Below are 9,180 nucleotides of genomic sequence, written 5' to 3' on the forward strand. Positions count from 1 at the left end.
TTGCCTGGACCCTTTTTAGTTGGCGATGCCAGGGATTGAGCCTGGGACCTTCTGCTTTCCAAGTAGATGTTCTACCACTGAGCCACCGTCTTCTTGGAAAGTTACTCTTGGGAAGGAGAGGCTGAGTTCTTGCACAACTGCACACTGGTTTTTGTATAGAACTGGTTTATAGTATCATATTTTTATCTTTTAAACTGTATATCCAGGGGTGGGACTCTAGCAGGAGCTCCTTTGCATATTAGGCCACACACCCTGATGTAGCCCATCCTCTGAGAGCTTACCAAAAGAACCTTGGAGGATTGGCTACATCGGTGAGGGTGGCCTAATATGCAAAGGAGCTCCTGCTAGAATTCCACCCCTGTGTATATCTATGTGTTGTGATCTGCCCTGAGTCCACTAGCAGGGTAGGGAGAGATAGAAATCAAATAAATAAATCCTTTCCTTTCCTTTCATCCAATAACAGCTTGATGATAATATTGATCTTGAGTGGTGGTTGTTAATCACTTATCACCCAGTAGAGAAAAGGAGTCAAAAAAACGTTTTGCAACTCTTAGAGTTCTTGTTGAACCCCTGTCATGTAACTAGGTCATAGAAATGTATGTCAGAATAAGCTTATAAATCCTATAAAATATAATGCCTCCTGAGATCAACCTACAAAAGGACACTCCAGAAAGATATGTGCAATCGTGCCAATCTTACCTCAGCGACAAGGCAGATTGGTTCTGAATATGAACCTACCCTTCATAACTGTGGAGGAGTAAGCATTTAATCTGTCCAAAATGAATGCACTTAATAGGATTTGGGAAGTCAATGGATAGATGTAGGAGGGAAGAGATATTTTTGGCATATTGATGGCAACCCAGCCCAAACCTCCCGGCAATCTGGGCAAGGGGGCGCATATAGATGTTAAACAACATTGGGGAGAGAACTGCTCCCTGAGGCACACCACAATCTAGTGTGTGTCTCTGGGATAGCTCCTCCCCAATAGCCACCCTTTGTCCCCGGCCTGAGAGGAAGGAGGAGAGCCATTGCAAGGCCGAAAGAGATCAAGTTTCAGAATACCAGAGCACGGGCCTTTTCAATCGCGGCCCCTACCCTATGGAATCAGCTCCCTGAGGAGGTGTGGGCCCTGTGGAACCTTGATCAGTTCCGCAGGGCCTGCAAGACTGCCCTCTTTAAACGAGCATATATCGACTGCTGAATTGTTGTTAATTAAGGACCCGCCGATACGGTCCTGTTTTAAGGACCTACGTCATCATGGAATTTGTTTAAACTGGCAGAAACTAGCATCAGAATGCCATCATTGCTGCCAGATCAATTCAAATTATGAATTTTTAAATACATCAACTGGTTTTTAAATAATGTTTAAAGTTCTTACTGTTAAATCTAAAGTTTTTATTCATTATTGTATATGTATGAAATGTTGTTAGCCGCCCTGAGCCTGCCTAGGCGGGGAGGGCGGGATACGAATAAAATTTTATTATTATTATTATTATTATTATTATTATTATTATTATTATTATTATTATTATTATTATTATTATTATTATTATTAGGGAAAGAGAATACCCAAAACTGGAATAAACAGCTGTGGCATTCTCTAAAGGCAGAGCTCTGTGGATCAATTGATCTTACATGATTTCTCACCAAAGGAAATGCTGCAAACCCTGGGCCTGAATAGTGACCTGCTTAACATTGAGCCAGAAGTTTCTCAAACCACTTAAGAGTCTCCTTTCAGGAGCCTCAGTTAGCCCTTCCTGCTCAAGTATGACTTGATGAACAGTCTAAAGCGCTTGTAACCAAGCCTGTGCCTCAAGGGAAGATTGGGCCAGTTCTGAGCAGAGAGCCGCACCGGCTACGAAGCGAGGAATATTTAATAATTTTCACAGAATTTAAGAAAGTTGCAGAGACTTTTCTGTTGGGATTACAAATGGAAAAATATCCAAAAGAAGATAGAACTATAATTTGGTACTTGCTTTCAGCTGCGAGGACACTGTATGCGCAGTTGTGGAAGCAAGAAAAAATACCAGAGAAATGGGATTGGATTGTAAAAGTGGAGTGAAATGGACAAATTAACAAGAATTTTAAGAGACTATGATTTAGAAGTTTCTAAGATGGAGTGGAAAAAGTTCAGAAGATATGTAGGAAAAGAGTGGAAAATAAAAGGACACTGGACAATTTTTTGTTAATTATTAAGTCTTAGAAAAAAGAAGAATATTAATTTTTGTTTTTATTAGTTAACGGTACCTTTAAACATTAGTACTTTAAGTAAATAACACCGGCGGGGGTCAAGTAACGGGGGGAGAGGTGGGTAGAAAGTAATAAATGGGATAGATAAAAGAAGTTATTAATGATACAGGAAATATAATTTGTTACCATATGTTACCAAATAAAATTGTTTTAATAAAAAAATAATAATAATTTTCACAGAAAATTAGTGCTGCCACCCTCCAGGTGGGGTCTGGGGATCTCCCACTTTTGCAAGTGGTCTCCAGCTGGCAGAGATCAGCTCCCCTGGAGAAAATGGCTGCTTTAAAGGGTGGGTTTTATGGCACTGTACTACGCTGAGGCCCCTCCCCTTCCCAAACCTCTCCCAGATCCATCCCCAAAGTCTCCAGGTGTTTTCCAACCCAGACCTGACAGCCCTACAGAAAATATAAAAGAAGAGGGTCAATGTTATTATTTACGGAGACAATCTTTATGACCAGAGGTGGAATTCTAGCAGGAGCTCCTTTGCATTTTAGGCCACACCCTCTTGATGTAGCCAATCCTCCAAGAGCTTACAAAAAAAGAGCCTTGTGAGCTCTTGGAAGATAGGCTACATCAGGAGGGTGTGGCCTAATATGCAAAGGAGCTCCTGCTAGAATTCCACCCCTGCTTATGACTGCTCCCTGAGGGATAACAGGGATGACTTTCAGGTTAAAAACTTAAACAGCACCTGGAACGTAGTTCCCACCTCCCTTTTGGAAGCAAATGTAATATGCTATCATAGGGTTGCCAGCCTCTAGATGGAGCCTGGAGATCTCCCACTTTTACAACTGATCTCCAACTGAAAGACATCAGCTCCCCTGGAGAAAATGGCTGCTTTGAAGGGTGGACTTTGTGGCATTCTACCCTGCTGAGGCCCCTCCCGTCTCCATACCCCACCTTCTCCTGGATCCACCCCCAAAGTCTCCAGGTACTTTAGTACATGGACCTGGCAACCCTAGTTGCCAGCCTCCAGGTGGGGCCTGGGGATCTCCCATTTTTACAACTGATTTCCAGCTGGAAGAGTTCGGCTCCCCTGGAGAAAATGGCTGCTTTGGAGGGTGGACTTTATGGCATTGTCCCATGCTGAGGCCCCTCCCCAAACCCCGCCCTCTACCCCCAAAGTCTCTAGGTATTTTCCAACACAGACCAAGCAACCCTATGCCGTCGGCACAGGTTTTTGCTTTTCCTCTTATCGATGACTGATGTGGCTGCCATTTTATACTCGATGGGAAAAGGGTACCCAAATATGAACTGCGATACTATTGACCATGGTTGGCGAGGGTTAGATCTCTATGTGGGAGGCTGCATAGGTTGGAGCAGCTTTTCCACTTCATCAGGACTCATGATAGCTTCTATCAAGCGGGGCATTCAAACTCTTAAATTTTCAGCTTTTCTGTAGCTATCTTCGAAAATAGTGCCACGATGCAGCAACTGACTTTGATACTGCAGTAACTCTACCGTCTTCTCCATTTGCACCGTGATTTTTGCGAAGGAAAACTAACTGGTCTACGATCTGGCTATCCATTTGTCATGGGCTCTGCCGAGGGAAACGCCAATTCAAAAGGGCATGAAGGCAATTTGTAACGCATTCAATGGAGAGGTAGAAATAGAGCCATGGAAGCGAGAAAAAAATGTTTTGTTCCACTACACAACGAGACCATTGCAAACAGAAAAAGGCACGACTTACCTACTGAATTAACAACAAAGAAGACGGTTCCAGGAAGAAGAGTCTTTGAGCTCGAAGCAATATCGGACCGGTTTTGCATACTGTCGGACTTGTATTACAGCTCAATTACATTCTACAGGACATTGTTCCATAGTACAGTAGGAGCGGCATGTGCTTTTGGTTCTGGAGGGATTTTGTGCTGTATAATATTGTTTGTCTATCACTGAACTCACTGTGTTTATTATTAGTAAATATTGGATAAGTAGAGCGAGTAGTATAATTTATTTTCATGTTGCATGGAAAGGTTCTGAGGTGTTTTGGTTTGCAGTGAAACCTCCGTGGTCCCGGTTTGGTTGCCTCTTCAGCTGAAGAGGCAGAGACATCTCCCAGCTCACCACCTCATCTCATGTGCGTCTGAGAAAGACTTCGGCGTGGCTTAGCGAAGAGGCAGAAAGAGGCTAGTAAGGGCGAGACGAAGAGGCAGTAAGGGCGAGACGATCTTTCAGTCCTGAGTGTTGGCAGACTCCAGGCTGGCCCCCGCTGCTGGCTAATTGGAAACTGCAGCAGTGGGCTATGTAAGCTTCCGCTTCAGACAACTTGCTCTGTGGAATCAGCGAGTCCTTTCAGTGATTTGCGACCGCTCCAGTTCCCGTTCCTTGACTCTGTTCCTGCTCTTATTCCCCCAGTTACCTGACTCCTGGTTTGAACGACCTTGCTCCCAGACTGTGATTTAAACTTGGCTTTTGGTTCCTGCAATGTTCTCCCAGCTCTGATGAAGACTACACTCGGACTACTCCCTTGCCAGCACCCCAGTGTGTGACACCATTCATGTCTACATGCTATAGAAGGAAAGAGCAAGAGTCCAGTATAGGGTTCCCATTCCCCAAGTGGGAGTGTGGGAATCCCTCAATTGGGGGGGGGGGCTTCTGCCTGTCCTCGGCCAGCTGGCCAATGAGAGAAACCCCACCCCTAAACGGCGATGACCCTGTGCATCATGGAAGTCACATCATCATGTCAGGAATGCTGCGTGGCAATGTTCTGGTTTAAGGGGAAACTCTATGGTTTGAAGGCAATTTTACCATAGAGTTTTGCCCTCAAACCAGAACGTTGCCGTGCAACAACCCCGACGCAGTGATGTCACTTCCCAGTGACATCATTGCACTGGGGAATCAAACTCAGTTCCCCCAGATAAGAGTCCGCACACTTAACCAAACTGACTTTCTAAACTGGACCAAGTCATTCAATTAGCTGTTGTCTTATTAGTATTAGTATAAATGCTGTTAGTATACATACTTAGCGGCTATGCAAAGAGTTCTGGCAATGCGGCCAGTGAAAAAGAGATTTGTAAATAGGGGCATGACAATAATATTTCTTCATTATTCCTAAATTATTACAAGTTCTCTGGCTGCTGTAGGTCCATACATGTTCCAACAGTGGGCTGGCAATGTTCTGTCGAGTCTGTCCCCTGGAGGCATGGCGAACGAATAATATACCTGCCTTTTCTCTATTTGAAGGAGTCTCAAAGCAGTTTACAATCGCCTTCCCTTTCCTCTCCTCACAACAGGCACCTTGTGTGGCAAGTGGGGCTGACAGTCTTGAGAGAATGGGGAATGACCCAAGGTCACCCAGTTGGCTTCATGTGGATGTGGAGTGGAGAATCAAACCTGGTTCCTAAGGCTGCCAAGTTCCCAGGCCAGTCGGGGGTTCTCCCACCTGGGAGGTACCCAACCCCACCAGTCCACATTGTGACGGCGGGGCATCTTCCCCCGACATTGCCAGCACGTTGACGTCACTCGGAAGTGACATCATCAAGTCAGCAATGACTCACGGCAGCCTCTCTAGGAGTGTTCAGGAAAACTCTATGGTTTTCCCAGATACTCTAGCAATTTGGGAGAAAAGCTCTATGGTATCATATGAAAATCATATTTGTTACCGGCAATGCTTTGAGTCTCTTATGTTTAATGGGGAAATTAGCTAAGAGACTTGGTAGAGCGAATTAGGAGTGAGGATCTTTGCTTTCAATGATACGGAGTTTGGGTTTTCAGCCAAGAATAGACCAAGCAGTGGTATTTTATAATGTTTTACTCAAATATGTAATAAAAGGATTCACACACACAGGTACACAAAACAGCTCTCAAGAAACTAGGAAAAATAGAGGTTATCGATAGAGGAATTGAAGGGTCGTTCAAGCGAGTAATGTTTATCTGATCCAGAAGAGTTGTCCATTCAGTGGAAAATATAGAGGACGAGCACGACCAGCGTGACATGCCCTAAAGACCCAATTACAGGAGTAACGGGGGGTACAGACTGCAAATGGCACCCTGCAGAATGCACACCGATATGGGTTTTGACCCATATTATATAGGGATCCGACGGATGGGGATTGTTAGTTACTAAGGAGTCCTTGATGGCCCAGTGATGGCATTCTCAAATAGATACTTAATTAAAACAATAGATCGGGAATTCCATGCATTTACTAGAACAATGGGCTCAGACGTGTCTGAACGGTTTGTTACCGGTTTTGGCCGACACTCAGGAAGGGACCTTTTAGGGAAGAAAAAGACCTTGAGTGATAGGATGGGTCTAATCATGAATTTGAATAGAAGTGGCAGGGTGGAAATGATGGGTCGAAGGAAGAGGCTATCGACAGGTAGCAGAAGATCAGAGTGAGAATGACACATACCAGCAGTTCCCATGTTATTATACATCCTGTTTGGCCGGAAGTGTGTGGAGGGGGAACTAGGTGAGATTACTCTGAGAGACAGCCTTCAGGCGCCAACCAGAACAAGCTCACTGCTAGGTCCACTCCACTTTAGATGGAGTGTTTTCTTGGCCTGTTTCTGGTCATACTCCATTTTGTTTCCAGGAATAGGAGACCCACTCTCGCTCTAGGCACTGGGGTACTCCATTTTATCAGGCAGCACCTCTCAGTAACATATGCTACCATAGAGTTTCACCTCCCAAATTGCTAAAGCGTTCAGAGGCTGCTGGGGACTTGGCAAACCTACTGGTTCCCCCAGTAAGAGTTCGCCACTCTTAACTGCTACACCACACTGACTCTCAATCAGGTGAGTTCTTTGCTATGGACTTAGCGCTCACCGTAATCACAACCAGGGCTTTTTTGTAGCAGGAACCCCTTTGCATATTAGGCCACACACCTCAGATGTAGCCAATCCTCCTGGAGCTTACAGTAGGGCCCTGTACTAAAAGCCCTGTAAGCTCTTGGAGGATGGGCTACATCACGAGTGTGTGGCCTAATATGTAAAGGAGTTCCTGCTACAAAAAAAGCCCTGACCACAGTGCCGGATTAAACCCTGTAGAAGTCCCTAAGCAGTCAAAATCTTGGGGGGCCCCTCGCAAATTATCTCAGAGTTGGAGCACCCCCAAGACCACTGGTGGCCCCTGCTGCAGCCTGCAGGCACCTCCTCAAAAGTCCCTTTCACAAAGTTGTGGGGGAGAGGTAGAGAGAGGCAAACTTGGAGACAATGCCAGCAGCAGCTGCACCAGGCAAGTCGGGCAAAAAGCAGCTCAGTTGCTGGCTGCACATGCAGACTAGGAGGGCTGCAATCAAGGGGGAAATGGAGGGGAGTTGGCCTGGGGACCCTAAAGGTGTGGGGGCCCACAGGCCAGTGCCTACTTGGCCTTATTGTTAATCCAGCCCTGCCTGACCATAACGATAACCATAACCATAACAAATATCACCACACTGGAAGTTTGTGTATGACTCAGCCGTTAACTAGCTGCTGGGTTTTAACTGTAGGCAATTCTCTTCAAAATAGTAAACAATTAAGAGCGACCTCAGTAATGTTTAAAAATGCATTTATTCTGCAAGACTGCCTTTACTTCTGCAATTGGAATAAACGGTGAGATCGCCGGATGAAGCTCAAGAGGAAAGGATGCCTAACATGAATGTTTCTCAACAATATTTCATAACTTAAAAAATAGTAGGAAAACTCTGGTTGACGCTAGAGAAGAAGATTCTAGAGAAGATAATAGGAAAAAAGATAACAGAGAAGAAGATAATAGAGGAAAACATACTAGAGGAGATATTAGAGAAGATAATAGAGCAGGGGTGTTAAACATGCAGCCTTGGAGGCTGAATCAGGCCCCTGAAGGGCTCCTATCAAGATCTCGAGCAACTGACTGTCATCTGCTTCCTTCTCCCTCTCTCTTGCTTCCTCCTGCAGCACAGCTTGCTTTTCAAGGCTTGGTCAATTGCACGAGAACTACAGAGAAAAACCTCTATTTTCTCCATTGGCTGAGGCTCCTCCCTTGGGGAGGAAGCAGGGAAGGCAGAGCTTGTTTTTCCAGGCTCCCACAGAGCTACTGAATCAAGCCTCTCTCCCTTCTATTGGCTGAGGCTCCTCCCCCTCCTAGTTCCCCAGGGAAGGAAGGAAAGAGGCAGAGCTTCCTTTGCTCAGTTCCTGGATCCCATGGGAGAAATACAAGGAAAGCACCTTTAAGACCAATGAGTGCTAATGTTTTAAGCATATTTTAAGTTATTTTTTTAAAAAAAAAATGAATTGTGTTTGTCTGTGTCCTTTATAAAGTTTATATCTCTGCTACCTAATCTTAAATAGGTACACACATGGCCTGGCCCAACCCGACATGGCTCAGCCCTATAAGGTCTCATTTATGTCAGATCCAGCCCTCATAACAAATGAGTTCAACACCCCTGTAATATACTAGAGAAGATGATAATAGAAGAAAATATACTAGAGAAGATGATACTATACTACCATCAGAGTCGGTTACAACTCGAAGGAGAAACATAATCAAAGTCTAGTTTACTGAACAATACTCAGAATTAACATTCTGGAGTTAAAACTTGGTGCACCAAGTTTTAACTCCAAAATACCTACTATTAAATGTAATGCTTTTAAAATATTATACAGATGGTATTTTACCCCATGAGACTTTCACGATTCTATAAAGGGGTAAAAAATAAATGTTGGAAGGGCTGTGGACGAGTAAGTGATTATATACACTGTTTCTGGAGTTGTCCGGTAATTAAAAAAAAATTGGAATGAGGTGCTTTCACAAATAGAAATAATAGTTGGATTGCAAATCAGTAGAAACCCAGAAACTGTCCTTCTTGAAGTAAGTCAAATGAAGAAGTTAGATAAAACAAAACAAGTCATGGTGTCAACATTATTAGCAATTGCTAAGATAGAAATTGCATGTAAATGGAGATAGAAAAAAGAACCCAGGTTGGAGGACTGGTATAACACTATTTGGAAGCATTTTGTGTTAGGTAAATTAGA

Source organism: Heteronotia binoei, chromosome 1 (genome assembly GCF_032191835.1).
Source record: "Heteronotia binoei isolate CCM8104 ecotype False Entrance Well chromosome 1, APGP_CSIRO_Hbin_v1, whole genome shotgun sequence".
Lineage (NCBI taxonomy): Eukaryota > Metazoa > Chordata > Lepidosauria > Squamata > Gekkonidae > Heteronotia > Heteronotia binoei.